The 16,591-nt window shown below is 39.5% G+C and overlaps 1 protein-coding gene across 6 annotated transcripts in view; it reads right to left on the bottom strand.

The window, feature by feature from the left end:
* Positions 1 to 16,591, bottom strand: part of GLRA2 (glycine receptor alpha 2) — a 124,530-nt gene that overhangs the window by 29,246 nt on the left and 78,693 nt on the right. The window lies entirely within an intron of this gene.

The raw sequence follows: 16,591 nt of genomic DNA on the forward strand, positions 1-16,591 counted from the left end.
GGAAAGATCAGGATTACTCTAACAAAATACAAATGTTCTTTTAGTCCCAACCAAAGTTTGGAAAAAAGAATACAAATACAAGGTGTGATAAAATACCTGTTGAAAAACAATTGTAGCAAGTTTATAGATTTCACCTTTTTAATTTTTTATTAACCAATTACCATATTGTTTAATTCGCTGTATTTGGTATCCACAACTTCAAAGTAAACTCAGGGTATTCTATTGTATGGGCTGATACCACTTTACCAATTAAATATTCAATCCTAGTTGCTTGACCTTTATCCAACATCTCTATAAGAAAAATAAATCTTCATAGATATTATCTATTAAAAATACCCAAATACCAGCTGCCTCTGTTCTAATAAAAATCTATTCTGATTTGAATTGACTGGTCCACAATAAAATCAGATATATTACAGCACTGCAATGTTACAAGACTTCTATCATATTACCCTGGGCCAAACAGTAGCCAATTAAATGAGCTACATACTATGTACATCAAAGGTACATTCTCCACAGGTGTGTTTGGTCTCTGCCTTTCTTTGTAGTCTTGCAGTTTTTAAGCAGAAATCTTATGATTAGGCAACAGCAGGTTGTCTCTGTTGTTGGTATTACCTCCTGAGTGGAATTACAATGATCTGACTTAATGTCTACGTTGTACATGTGAGCTAGTTGCATAAACTACTTTGACATAAATAAACGAAAGAATGAAGAAGAATGGGCATATCTAGGATGCAATGCATGTGAACAGTTTTACATGTCTTCTCTACAATGAGATTAATAACACCCAAATAGAGTTTCTTCTTCTTCATGTCTGTGAGGAGGAGCTTAGAACACCTCTGCAAGCAGAGGCACCCAGGGCTTTACTCAGGTGTCTAAATAACAGCATCACAAACTGACACATTCGGTACCTAGTGCCCATTTGCAAATGCAGCAGAGCACAGACCTTCAGTATCTCATATTAACCAGTCCTCTACAGATATCTCAGATACTCAAGGTCACCTCAGTTCGGCAGAGACCCACGGCACCCCCACACAGATGAATCAAGATAAGCAAAATGGATCGTACCTGAACCTTGAAATATTATAAACATTTGAATAATACCCTGCAGGCCAAACACGTCAATGCAGTCAAAACACATAGTGGTCTGAAAAGGCTGCAGAAAAGGATGTGTTGTGTTCCTGATACTCATATTCAGGAGACCAAATCTCCACATTGGAAAACTGCACCTCTACCCTTTGCATACACTATTCAAAATGACCTCCCTCTTCTGGCTAGACAACCATTTCATGATGGAAGGAATCACACCTCTATCAGTGGGTTTTGCTTGTATTTGCCACGTGCTTGAATAGCATCATTTTTCAAAGTCCATAGAACATCTTCTGTTAATGTCAAATGGAATATACTGCACTACATGCTTCAGCAAGCAATATGAGCAGAGGAACTGGTATTTAAAACACAACAGAAAGGATACAGAGCTTCACTCTGCAGATCCTGAATGCTGAGAAGGACATTTTGGAGGCGCCAAGCACTGTTATTCAGCCTGCATCAGTGCCTTTCAGTAGCAATAGTGCAGCTCCACATGGCAATGCCCAGCATACAGCTCGCATAGGCTGACATGTAGCAGGCTGAGGTGACACCATGAATCTGTGCCTTTCAATTAGATACACAGCAGGTAAGTAGTTCACTCTCCCACACACAAAAAACTGTACAAGTTACATCTTTACTGAGCAGCTGTGAAACCCAGAGAAAACTCAACAATGTCCCAGACACTCTGTGCCACAGGCTGAGGCGCAGTAGGAATCAATTCACTGTAATTTGTATAAAATGCAGCTGAGTTTAGATTGTTTGTTGCTTTCCTTGAAGGGCCAGCTTGTTTTCCTTTACAAATGTCCTTAGGAGATGTATTAGACATGCATAAACAGCTGGACTGTGCTGCCAGAGACAGCACAATGCAGGGAGCTGAAGTCAGAAGAATCAGCACTTCTGACTGTGCAAATCCTGTCCTGGTGGGCTTAAAGCAGGGAAGGCAAAATGATAAAGGAAGCCCTGAGTTAGCCATCCTGCCACTTACACTGTGCTGCCATAAATGGCATCTATATAGCTGCTGAGCCAGCTGGATTGTTTTAACTCCAGCCTGCTGGGCTGGAATCAGAGAATCATGATATACTTGGCAGATACGTAGCTTGTTCTATTGGTTGGTCAGTGCCACACCGTGGCACAGCTTTAAATGAGAAAACAGAAAGGAATTGCTTCCAGCACCATATTAAAAGTAAATAAATGGTAACATCTTGCAATGAGTAAAAGATGACACCTTTGTTTTCAAATCAATTTAGTTTACCTATGAATCTCCCATATGTACAGAATTGTGCTGCTAAAAGCCTGAAAACATACGGAATCTTCTGACATGCTAACAGAAGCTGGAGTCTGCAAAACTGAGTAAATCATGATAGCATAAACACATCCATTGCTCAGGGAGGTTCTTCCATCAAACTCAAAAACAATGGTATCAGCTAGGGGTTTTTTCCCCAGATCATAGTATAGCATGAAAACTCATATATTTGTTCAACTTAAAGGCTTATAGCATCTGCTTTGGTAAGGACTCATCAAACAGTACTGTATCTCCAGCTTCCCAAACTACCATGTCCATGCTTCATGCTCCATGGTCACTACTGGGTACATGTAGGACCGTGCAGACTGATTTTTTGATGGAGGTTTTTTCTCACCTAACTTAAAAAGCACTATGTGCATGTGGGGATTTTTTTTCAATTAATGCTAAGAAACAAGAAATTTTAGGACAAAATTCTTCTAAGTGGAATGTAGATATCTGCACTATAGTCAAATAAAAAGTACCCTAAAAATGCCAGTCTCACCTTTTTGACCAAGACTGGAGTTCTGGAAGGCTATTTCAGGTATGCATGTATGCTTGATATACACCAACTTTGGCTAGATAAAGCCTATGAATTATCTCTGCTAGCCAGTACCTTGATGTAATCCTAATCAGAGCAGAGCAGAACAACAGAAAAAAACCCACATAAGCCTTATGTAATAGAGACTGTTTCCTGAGCATTTGACACCTTTCCCATAATTTCACTTGCAGCACAGAATCCAGCAACAATACAAATTCCAAGTTGACATTATTAAGCTTGCATGTATAAAATGAATAATTAGGTGGGTTTTTTTTCAAAGAGAGGCCTTGTAAAACTTCCTCTGAAAAGCCTGTAACACCGACAGCATACTGGCTCCATTGACTATAAAATACTTATAGAAGTGGATATTTGAAAACTCTGCCTTCTTCAGCATTATCATGTTCAGAAAGCTCAATAAGATTTTCTTGTCCTTTTCTTTCTTTAAATAGCTGCTCCATTTTTTACTGCATGTTGCCAAGCTTCCTCCCTAATGCTGTTTGGGAAGAAGGGATTTAATGGCTCCCACCAATAAAACCATAAATTATATCAATTATTCAGATGCTTTGTAAATGTTTTAGGGCTGGCTAATGAGAGAACTTTTTCAGAATTAGAGTTGTCTGCATCAGGAGCCAAGTATTGTAAGGCTAAGCATAGTAAATCTGACAAAGCTGCTTCTTTCCCTTCATTATTTTCCTCATTTGTTATTTGGCCATACCCACTATATAAAAAAGACCAGTTTGTTCTCTGTACAGCAGTGCTGTAGCATCAATGATCCCAGTGAAGTTCCTGGAAATGAAAGTACAAGAAGAATTACACTGTTCATGAAGGACTTGCAGGGATTAAACCTTCTACCTCTCAAGCTCTTTTTATTTTATCACCCTGACTCTCCCACAACTCTTGGACCCCTTTCAGCACATTGCTGTATGTCACCACTAGAATGAAGAATGCTTTTGTGGAGACAATCCAGGGGAAAACATGGTCATGGGTCCTGCAGCTCAGCAGTTGCCATTTGTTGACATTTGTGAATCAACCCAAATGTGAGCTCTGTTTTTGCTACAATGCCAGTCTCATGAGAATCCAGACAACTGCTTTAACTCTCTGAGTCTGTCAAACAAGTGTAAAATGGAAATAAAGACACATCCATCCTCTCCCAGGGTTCTGCATTGTGAAAATAACTTCAATATGAAGCAAAAGGGACTCAGTTTGTGTTAAAAGACATATATCCACTTATTTTGGTAGGTGGAATCTTATGAAAAAATATCTTTTACTCATGATATGAAGCCCCAAACCTCTGTTTTTACACAGTACCATATTCTAGGCAAGGTTTTTTGAAAGAATAAAATTTCCAGCTACCATGAAATCTTATTTGAAATTAACTTCTCCTATGCATTAAAATAAACTCTTGGGGAAAAAAAGTTTCAGAGAATTTTTCAGATTGGAAAGGTGGAAATAGAACAAAGTATCATTTTAAATCAAAACTGAAACAAAAGTTATTTTAAATGAAAAGTGGGAAATTTTCAAAACAAAACAAGAAACAAGCAAGAAATAATTAATTTAAACAGGGTAAAAAAATTTCCTATCCTCCCTCTATTATTCAGATTCCATATGAAAGTATTCACCTAACTCAGCAGGGATTCACAAGTTGTTCCAGCCACCCAAAATTGCCTTTTTTTAGTGAATAAACTATTCATCCAAAATTTTTTGCTCTATTTCTATTGCTGGTTCTGCCAAGTCATGAGATGCTAAACCTCCCACTCACTGCTGATGCAGAAATAAATACTGACTGCATTCAAGCCAGGAAATGTAAGGGAAACATTTATGGTTTGTTTTCCCTTCAAAGATAAAGGGAAATTTTCTTCAAGTCTTTGAAGAAGATCAGTGAGTTAAGGTATTTCCAAAGATGTTCAGAGAGCCCCCCAGGCAGGGGCCAGAAGAGGTGATCACAGGCATGTAACAAAATTCACTAGTAGGGCTAATAGCTATCTTTGTTGTCCTAACCAGGCCAAGATGCCAAAAATACAGACCTGGCTTGTGAGTTATCACAGATATCTCTGTGCCAGTTCCATCCAACTCCCACTGAAGAGGGAAAGCAAGATGCTCCCCAACTTCAGAGTGGGGCTGGCCCCCAAGAAACTGCAGGAATTATCCAACACTCTGCAGGACATGGCTAACAGGTGACACAGGACTGTGTTACAGTACATCCTGCTGGATGTAAATAAGGGAGGACAGAGCAATAACTGCAACCAGAGACTGCCATTTCTTTATATCATCTAACTATATTCTACATGAAGCATCACCAAAAAAAGGAGTAAACTTGTCTTCCAGATAAAGTAAAACCACTTTAGAAAAGCAATAAAATATTTCTTTCTAGCATGGGTAGTGTCATTGACACATTTTGATCTTTCTTCTCAAATGGCGTATTTTTACCTTTGAAAAATGTAATACCATGAATACAAAATCAGTTAGCAGATTGGTGAAGCCAATACTGCTTGGGGTTTTTTTCCAAGGCCATATGAAGTATTGGCACATTCATCATGTGTCATTCTGTGCAATCAAATGTTGTAGTTGCCTTGTATTTCCCATTCCTGACAATTCATTCTTTCTGTACAGTAAATTTAAGACAAGACGTAACACTTCATCCTGCTTGAGCAGGGAGCTTGGACCAGATGACCCCATGTGGTCCCTTCCAATCTTACCCATTTTGTGCTGTGATTCAAAAGCCCTCAACTTCCCTAAAAATAGTATGACTATTTTGCAGACAAAGAAAAAGAAGTCTGAGTGATAGCTTAAGGCAGTTTTTCTAACCGAGCACGTTACAGCTGAGAAAACAAAGGCTTGTGATTTGGACTGATAATGGGGCTGGTGCTCAGCTTGGGAGCAAACTGTGAGATTTTCTTATACATTAATGATGCAGGGACAGGCTGATCTTTGCCACTGAGCATCAAGTAACACTAATTGAAATTGTAACCACGGTCAAAAGCCCACTTTTGCACATTGATAGTCAACTGCATGTTGTAACACTTCTCTCTAAAATGACAATAAAATGGAAATGTCTCGTATGTCAGGAGTTCAAGTCTAGCTCAGACCACTGCAGAAATAGTTAACAAGAAAGTATAGAAGTGAAATGCTAAATTATTTGGAAACTGGAGATTCTGGTGGCCCCACCTGAGAAGTGTGCTGAGTTCATGCCTTGTAAATAATGGTAGAGTACAACTAAGATTGAACAGAGCCTTAGCCCCCTGTGGAAACAGATTTACACTATAAAAAATGAGAGGGAAAAAATGCAATTTCCTCTGCTCATTATTTATTAGTACTTTGGCATGCACCAGAGCACTGCTGACTTTTCTCATTGCCCTGATCCTGAAAAACACTGGGGAGGAACAGGATGGGGACACCACAACTCCCCCCAGATCAGCCACATCCTTCCCACTATGTGTAAATAGGAATTTGTGGTTCTTGCAGCTCTTCAACCTGGATGCCTCTCTCTGCCCTCTTGGTGAAAAGCTTCTGGCTTAGCTGGCCAATAAGTATGTGCTCTACAGTAGTGTCAGAGACCAAGAGGCACCTCACCCCACCCAATGTCATGGGCAGAGGCAGTATTGTTTGGTCAGACTTCAGAGAAGCCAATAAGACCCACAGTCTGTGCTTGACCTGTCCCAGCAATAAACCTGCAAAACCAAACATCAGCTTCTCACCATTTGTATTCTGCACATCTTTGCTCTTTTCCTTGGTCTCACTTTGTATGTTTTGTCTTCTTCTGTTTTCAAGAAATCGGTCTTGAATAAGCACTTACAACCATTCGATTAAGTATTTTTCTTTTTTTTTCCCTTGAAAACCAACCAGACTTCCAATAAAGCTTTCTACAGTCAAAGGGAGAAGAAATATTCCTGCCCCACAAAAACCTTAGGACTCTGTGCTCACACAGCCCCCATAGGTTACGACAGCCCCACCATCTGAGCATATCTCAGTGCCCTTCATTTGGATTGCAAACAAAGCAAGTTCACATTGGCAGAAATAACATAAATAATACCAATATTTGTCATGTTTCTTGTGTATGAACCAAAGAAAGTAATCAACAGATTGGTGAAGCCATGGTGATCAGTTTACAAAGGTGACAAATAAGGATTGATGTCTCTGCTACAAGGAAGCAGCTTCTTATTGCTAAGTAATTGGAAGACATTTATCACACAGAAACACCCCCACATATAAGCTGAGCTCAGTGCAAATTGAGAATTATATGTGGCCGCATTAAGACACGGATAAAAACATATCCTGTCAGCCCTTGCAGACAGATGACAAGTCAGTCTTGTGTCTCATTTACAATGAGAAGATTTTGGCTCTTCCTTCCCAGTGAAATCAACAGATAATATTTCTTTAATGTTATTAGATGCTCTCTTGAATACTTGGACTCTAAGTGGTAAATTTTTGAGTGGATAAAAGCTTGGATAAAAACAATCACTTAGGAGAAAAAAATGAGAAAGATTGCATGGTTGCTAGCAAGAACCACTGGCAGAGTCTTTGAACAATGTCATTAAATTCATAAAGAGAGTCAAATGCTGATACTGACCAAAGAAGCAGTTATATTTAAGATTCAGTGTGGTATGTATCTGAGCACAGCCAGAGTGCCTACTTCTGTAAGGACAGCTTTTCTGCTGTGATTATGCTTTTCTGAATTTTTTTTTTCTTTTGTTAACTCAGTTTTAGAAAACTTTTTGTTTGTAGATCCAAAAGTTCTTTAACTGCCTCAGGTGAAAAGCAATATTCGTTCAGCTCAGCCACAGCCATGCAGGTTCAGTTATTGCCTTTGCCATCCAGTTAGGAAGAATTGCACCAAATTGCATTATTCACTGACCTTTGAAGAGTTAACTAACTCCGTGCATGACTGTTATCAAATAACAAGTCAGGATTTCATTTTTGCAGCAATAGAAACAAATCTCTTCCTTCCAAGTAAAGCAGGTAAGGGTCACAGAAGTGGCATATGTCAGCATAGCTACTGTGATGAATACCAAGAACATGTGCACCAATATATACATATTCTGGTATTATTTCTCCATTGGATAGCATAAAAATTGTGTTAAATCTCAGGTGACTTCAGAATATTCCACAACACATTCTCTATGCTGTATTTCCTATTGTAGTCACAACTAAGTGAACCACTAAAAGTGATCCAATTCACTGAACCAAACAACAAAAATCTAAAATTAGAAAAGGGTGCCTAGGGTAATATAGCTTTTTTCTTCCACTTTTGTTCTCTGCTGTTTGTGAATAGAGAGTTAATTTTCCAATTCTTCTCTAAGATTGTACTCCTAAATTCTGGATTTCCTAGGACGTTCAGCAATGCAATCTGGTGGGAAAATGCATTTGTTTATTTTTATGACTTCCAGTCTCTCTAGATTAGAGATGGGTAGATCAAAGTAATCCTTTGGTCAGAGAAAATTGCCTTATCAATAATAAATATAAGATCAGACTAAAAAAAACTGAGAATGGCATGGGTCATTACATTACTCAGTAACTCTATATCCTTCTTCCTCGACTATTACTTGATCAGTTACTTACTATTCCTGAGCCACTTATCATTCTTATCTTAGCATATCTTCTGGCTCTGGATTCTGAATTGTTTCTTTCATCTGATTAAACTGGAAGGGGAAAAAAATGCTTTTTATGTGGATCATTTAAGCAATTTGTAACTGACAATAATGGTATAATAAATAGATCTGTATATACACTCCATGAAATTTCTATCTTTTTATTTTCGATTTCTTCTCTTTCTATCTTTGAAAAAATGTTTTAAGATGAAAAATAAAAACATCTGTAAAAACAGATCTTGAAGCTGAGCTGATATCAAATAAAACATAGGCTCTGGCAGGATAATATGGTCCATTTCCAATTTTAAGTGTGAGTGAGTCACATTTCATGTACAGTAAAGCACTTAAGGAAATGCAGAATTGAAAGAGGATGTACAATGGGAATAATAGAATATGGCAAAGGTGAAAATGTACCTTGAAAGAAATTGATGATCTGAATATTAATAAACAGAAAGAAAGAAAATGGGATAAGGAGGGCAGGTTAGAGGAAAGGAAATGGAATTCAAATAAAGGGGAATGAAGAGCAGCATTTAGCAAGATTCACACAAAGATTTCTTTTTTTAATTTAACTGAATCAGTTCCCATATTCTAAAGGGATCAGAGCTGCCACATTAATGTAAATGTACCTATCACACCCAAATTAGCTTGAGCCTGTAGGCTCAGGACCTGGGATCAACACTGCCTGTGGTGAAACACAGGTTGTATGCCCAGACCTCTGGTTTTCACCTCACTTGGGATGGTGGAGAAAGCCAAGTGATCCATACTTTCCCATGGACTCTTCCAACCAAGGATCTGCCTGACCCACTCTGTGGATCGCACTAACCAACTACAGACCATCAACCTGCTCAACCTCTTTTGAAGAAAACTCCTGGGCCTGAGGGCTCCTGGAGCACCAGGCTTTGTGACAGAAGCAGACCTGCACAGTTTGAAACTACTGGCATGTACCTCCTTCCTTGTTTTTCCTAGTCACATTTATTGAAATGTAATGATTTTTTTGTCCTCTTTTCTGTAGTACTTCCTAATCAAGATCTACCTGTCCTTTCCAGACAGAGATATCTGACCAATTGACATTGTTAGGTAAATTATGCTTTCAATCCCTTCGTGGAAGACCAGCCCTGGAACAAAAAAAGCAGGAAAAACCTGCAGAGGAACACATCATTGTAGGCTCCCTTTTGTGTTTGTGTGGAGCCACCAGGAACACCTGCAAGGACTCACAAGGCTACTCAAGCACAGAAGAGACAGAGTCACCTTTCATGTTCATTTTCTGATGTAGATTTTGATTATTGTAATAACTTGGTGATGGGCTGCTGCACAATTGTCTCCCTGGCGATTCAAAAGACAAAAAGAAAATTCTGTTGATTTAAAGATTGGTTGTCCCAAATCCTGAACCTTTGCTTCCAAGCAGAGCCTTGTACTAAGGTTTTGTTTGCAGCTATCATGTTTTTCACATGATTTCATTTTCACCTGAGCTATAAATCTAAGAACTTCCTGAGTTCTGTAAGGTTAAATTGTCTCCAGGACTCTTATACCAAGAGCTTTGTTCAAAACAGTGTCATCACACATTTCACTCAGGCTGAGTGAAATCATTTCAGTCACAATAGTTGGGAACTTAGTGCAAATATATAATCAAAGCAATAGCTAAGAACACCACTGCTTCCCACTGAAAGATGTTTGTGCAGAAGCCTTTTAGCCATGCAGTGTCATGTATGGAGCACATCTATATTCCCTTCTCAACTTAATTTTGAGCCTAAGTACGGGACTTTCATAACAGGAAAATTGTTTTCTGAAGTTTATTTGATTGCTTAGCCTGAAGACCAATGTTTACTCCTATAAACTGCTCTTTTTTCCTCATCCCTTTTCTAAAGCCACAGTGGCTGTGTTTGTTCTGTACAGTCTGCAGCTGTAGTTAAAGTACCCAGAGACTCTCCAAGGAGCCACACACCACAGAGCACCAGCAGTGCCCACAACACTCAGTACCAGTGACAGAAGAAGCCTGGAGTACAGATGGAGAGCTCTTTGAAGGACAGCACAGGCACCTCTCAGACAGACTGCTGGATGGCCCTCAAGGTTCAAAGCACTGCAGCACAAGTGAAGGGAATGGTTTTCATGTCAGCCTGATACCACATGCTCAAGGCTTGTTGAACTCTGTTGTCCTGTGGCAAGCAAAATCTTGCTGCCAGAATGACTTCATGATACTGACAGCTGAATGTTCACCTTATGGAAAGGCTGGAGACAACCAGGAGGAGATCACAGTCCTGGAGGGAGCTACTGAGGATATCACCACTGCTCGGTGAAGATTCACGCTGAAGATTGCTCATCTCTGCAGGAAGTAAGCACCAGACAATTTCTGATTTTCTTATTTCTATTTGCAACTTTATTTGAAAGGGTCTTGCATATGATTTGTTGGGTTACATCCTTTCCACAAGAATGGCATTATAATCAATGGTATAGTCCTTTTACTTCTCTTGGTGTGCGTGTTTGTGTGTGTGTTCCTAATTTGTGTCACATACTGTGTCAGTAAAACAGTAAATAGATGAAGTTGAACCACCTACAAGGAGGAGAGACTTCTGCATCCTTGGGGAACTGCTAATCCTGCTCAGACAGAGAAGGTTCAAAAGCTTAAATGATATGGGATCTGGAGAAACTGTACTGAGAAACTCTCAGAGATGATAAACAAAACAATTTCCTGAAAGCTCAGGGGGGACCAAACTGAGTTTTCTGCCACTTAAAATCATTGGAATGGCTGTAGCTGAGGACACACTAGGTGGGAGGAGGGCTGTGCATGAACTTTTGCACTCCTGCTTAGTCTTATCTAGTTGCTCTGACTTCTGTTCATTAAAAAAAAAAAACAAAAACTTTTCTTGTTTGATTCATGGTCTGATGAAACATGGGTAATTTTTAAGTCCAGCTAAAACTTTTAATCTCTTGTGGCATCTCATTGTGAGAAGAAGATGAAGACATCCACTTCAAAGCCCTGGCGTGGGACTGTTCCTCTTACAAAGTCACAGACCTGCTGCCCCAGAGGCTGCTTTCTGCTGTCCCTCCAATCGTGGGGACACCTGGCACAGCCACTGCACAAGCCCAGGTTCCCCAGGCTGGGCACAGCTCATGTCAGAGGTGGGAGAGGAAGGGAAAAATGGAACAGCTTTTCTGACTCTCAGGCAATTCTGGCATGCTCAGCTGACTCGTGTAACTTAAAAGAAGCTGCAAAACCGAGTCTGCCTACGCAAGAGAAGAAAACAGCCTATATATAAATAACAACCTATATAGCTTTCCCCCTGTCAGTTCCATAAGTAGCTGGAGAAGAACAAAGCTTTGAAGTGAGTCATGTTACCCCCCAACCCACCCCCAGTCTCTCTCTCTCTCTGAAAGTTCTAAGGAAGCTCAGAAAACACATTGGTCAGAATTTTAAGTCATGAAGCTCAGGGTCAAACTATAACTTTTTCAGGAGATTTTAATGATCTGCCTGAGCCAGGAATTCTATCTGCATAATTGGAAATGAACATGTGTCTTTCTTGAACCATTCTTTAGGCATTTGCATTACTGGTAAGTCTAAGGTAGTAATAGCTCACCACCAGGTTTCTTTCCAGCACTAAATATTCTTACAACATGGGTCTGTTCCTGCAACTAACTTAAATGTAGGACTGCACACCTACATCATTATATCCACGTGGTCATTACAACCTGCATTTCCGTTATGACTCAGCACAGATTACACAGATTTGACTCCTATTAGATCAAAAGATCTGCTGGTCCTGTACAGAAGCCTGGATTGTATTGCTGTGTTACCCAGTATTCATGTTCAGCATAAATAAATGTATCTTTTGAAAAATCCTCCCTCTTAATAACTCTAACCTCACTATCAAGTTTCTGAGGAGAGTCAAACATGGCTAGAAATACAAAGAGACACACTTCATATTATATTTAAGAGCTATTTTTCAATTTGGTAACTTATTAATAGACATCAGAAATTTCACTTGCACTTGCTCCATCATTATTTAGAGCTGTGGGGAAGTACAGGGTTCACCAGCCTTGCCTGGCTGGTGAACCCTGTACATGTTTCTCACTTTAACTGACATTTAATCACTTGCAATTATGGTGGAGATACAAAATAAACAAACAAAAAAAAAATTAGAGAAATATTTTGCATGGAACATCACAAGTTAGCAGAGAATAGATTGCATCTAATGAGACTCAAAGACTAAGGAGTATTTCAGGTTACAAGTATTTCAAAAAAGGAGTATTTCTCTGCCTCTTTCTTCTGAAAGATCTTAATGAAGAGTCTTAAAGAAGCTAATCCACCTGTTTCTCAATGAGTATGTGCAATGTAGAGAAATATTCTTAGCTCCATTTTACAAATAGGGAAATTAAGGTGTGTGTATATGGTAAGCACCTTGCCCAGGTTTTCTGGAGGGGCCAGTGGCAGAGCTCTGAATGAAATCTTAACTCATGTTTTAGAGTTCAGATCTATCAGATCTGTAACTCCATGTTTTAGAGTTCAGATCAATGTGGATCCACATTGCTGCCTGTTCCACAGAACTGCCAAAACCCACAAGAATTTTCCTGAGGAGACTCTGTATCACCGACATACTACAAATGGGATTTTGCAAAAAATGCATATCTGTATCACTGTCAGACACATCAGGAGGAGAACGGGAGATAGACAGGGAAAAAATGTGCAATAATAGTGCCCACTCCTTCTTGGCTGCTGCTGTCAGCTTGGTTTTGGACATAATAAGAAGAAGTGAAGAGAAATTAAAACAGACTTAGGTTTTTTTCAGAGTAGGCCATACTCATGGGTAAGGTGGGGGGAGGGCAAGGGAGATGTTCCAGCCTATGCAGCTGCAAGAGATTTTTGCTTAAGTTGTCAATACAATGTTTATTTTGTAAACATATTTGTCAATTTTGCAACACTTACTCTGCCTAAAGGGTACCTTGAATCTAATGTTATTTCAGCAGCCATGACTTTGATTGATTGCACATCAGGAAGCTTAAGTGCAGAAAACTCCTACACAAAAACACTTTAAAGCGTGGAAATTAAAAGTTAAAGGCAGCTTTTTTAACATGCTTTGTGTGCCAGAGGAGTCCAGCCCCAGTCTGAACCGTGAGGGCAGCAAGGAGGAAGGGCATCACAGCCACTCAGTCCTACTCACACAGGACATGTCCTAGGCACAAACATTACATTAAGTGGTGTTAAGGTGGGAGGGGAGCAAAAGAACGGAGCCTGCTGTTTCTAACAAACCCTCATCTGTTTAACATCCCCAGCTGCCAAATAACTGCAGAAGAGCATAGAAAAAGCCACAAGCAGGACCTGGTTCTCCAACAAATATGCTCACCACCTTTCTTTTCATGCACATCCCATGAAAATCCATCAGTGCCATTCAGTCAATACTAATATGCTTTTACCAGAGGAAGGGGTGCACAAAGCATCCTCAGGAAAATCTTCTTATCCTTAGTGAATACCATCAGAGCTGCCCTGCACAGTTGGCAGCAGCCATTCCTTCACAGAATGGTCTCCACAGAGGATCTACTGAGCTCTTGGAAAGCTCTCTGCATTCTTATCTGAGGGCTGTTATTTTTTGAGTACTCCTCAATATATCTTCAGAAAGGCTGAAAGTCAACATTCCTCTTGGCACTGGTGTTGCCATGCAGCAGGTGCATTGGCACTGATTTTCCATTGCTACAATAAAACCTCACAATCTCTTTCCTGAGGAAAATAAGCCACTTTTACAGGGCAGGTGATTTCTCCTGGCTGCATTAGGTCCAATGGCCTGTAAAGTAATTTGCTGTATCATAGTATGTTCTTTCTTTCAACTCAACTCAAGCGATGTTCCCCTCTTGGCCTTAACAACCCAGTTCTAAGTATTTACTCTTTTCTTTTCCACCCAATAGCTGTACAAAGGGATAAAAATTAACTGGAGGGGAGTGTTTATTTCATCTTTCCTCTCTATCCAATCCCTTTGATCACAGATACAGAAAAGATCTAAGTGCTTAAGTCCAAACACTTTGCCCTTGTTCAGCTGCTGCTTAGCTCTGGAGATAACTTAAGTTCAGTAGGTCCTTCACTGTTCAACATTTTCTGGGCAGCTGAGTTCTTCTCATGCCCAGAATCCCTCCTTCTGTGTGCAGGGAGGTATCTAGCTCCAACGTGGGTCAAACATGATTCGGGAGCTACAATGAGAACATACAAGGACTGTGCACAGGAGTTTATTCAGAGTCCACCAAGCACATACTGACAGCCTTGGGTCCTTTAAAGAAATGCCAAAGTAACTGCAGGAATAGTAAAACAAAATCTTGCCAATCTTTCTGTTGGAAGCTTTGTGGTACTGGCACTCATCAAGGAAGAGGGAAATACACCTTAAATGCCTTCCCAAGCCTGACAGGATATTAGTGCATCTCTTCTACCTCCCACATGTATAGTAGGCCACAAGCAGGGCTGGGAAGAGAAGGGGTTGTAAAGCTCAAATGGAACCATTCTGCTGCACAGAAAAGAAAGCAAAATTCCTGAATTTTGTTCCAACAAAAAGGAGAAAAGGAGCTATGCCTTAATTGCCCCTTCTATATTGTCACTCACTGGCTAGAATGAAGAAGCAGTTTATTTGATTGCTAAGTTATTTGCTGTCTGTTCAATTTGCAATAATGCTACAGCTGCTGTCTGAGGAAAGGTCCTCAGTCATGTGAATGATGGGCACAGGATTCAGCTCACCGTTTGAACAGATAGGGAGCTCCATGGGAGATTTCAACCCATCTGCTTTAGCTGTTGATTGGCCATAGGGATGAACTGACTCTCTGGAAGTATCCATTTTTGCCCACTGAAAAGGGAATTATGATAAAGAATACCCACTGGCCAAATCGATTTGAGAAACCAGGTCACACATTCAAAGGGGGAGGAAGGAGGGAATAGGAGTATAGGGGAGAAGGATCCAATTAAGTTAACTTGGGGTTAAATTCAGAAACTAGAAAGTCATAGGGTTCTCTGATTCATTCTGCCCTCCTTGCTGTGAACAGTCTTTTAACCAGAGGAGAAGTTCCCATGTTTTATACTCGTTTGTCTATCTCCAAGGCTTAGCAGAGACAATTATTAAAACACATTTTGGAAAAGCCTTTCAACACTGCCATTTATTTTAAATATTATTGTTCAATCACTGATTTCCCTCTGGTAATTATGCTGTATTTAGGCTTTGGAGTTTTTTAATCAGTGTTTTCCTGTGGCTTGGGTGTGATTCCTGCAGAAGCCTTGTAATAACCAAATAACTAGGACAGTTTAATCTAATAATTTGTGCATGCATATGATGTTCAGAGGGATTATTAAAGTTGTTTTCTCACTAAAATATTATCAGCTTAGAAAGTCGAGCTGTTCCAGGCCGAAGGCTTTTTATTGCAAAAATGTTTAATACTGTCGTATGCACCAGACTGTAGTTGCACATGTTAATGTCATTTATTCCATTGATTTTGCCTTTTGAAAGGAACCTTCCTGGTCCCTATTTTTGTGTAAAAATAACCTAACAACCAAACCAATTTTGCTCAAATGGAAAATGTTTTCCAAAACTGAAACCAGAGTATTTGTTTAGACTAAAAGGTTTGGATAGGCTTTAGTTTGACAGGACTTGTTATTAGCTTAGGACATGAAGCCTTGAGAATTTTCTCCTCCTATAATAGCATTTTATTTCAGGCCCCTAGCACAAATAATTTAAATGGTTCCGGGGTAGAACATAATCAATTTTACAACCAAGATGGAAGTCAGTTCCTTAGTAGTAATTTCCCTGAAGGATAAAAACAGTGATAACAAAACAAACAAGAAAAAAAGGAAAAAAAAAAAAAAAAAAAAAGAAACAGCATGAATGCAAATAGCATTACACAGACTTTTTTAGACTTTTTTGTTCTGCTGGAGTAGTCTAAATTTCAAAGCCACCTCCCACACATATACTTATATATAACATTTAGAAATACAATACTTCCTTAGATGTTGCATTCATTGTCACACAGTTTGTTCCTAGATATGGAGTATTTTGCTACAGAAATCAAGACTACATAGGTATTTTTCTGCATTCATGATTCATTCTGGACACTGAGAGAAAGACCTGGTATACGATAAAA

The sequence above is a fragment of the Corvus brachyrhynchos genome, unplaced genomic scaffold (assembly GCF_000691975.1).
Source record: "Corvus brachyrhynchos isolate BGI_N302 unplaced genomic scaffold, ASM69197v1 scaffold11, whole genome shotgun sequence".
In the NCBI taxonomy this organism is placed as follows: domain Eukaryota; kingdom Metazoa; phylum Chordata; class Aves; order Passeriformes; family Corvidae; genus Corvus; species Corvus brachyrhynchos.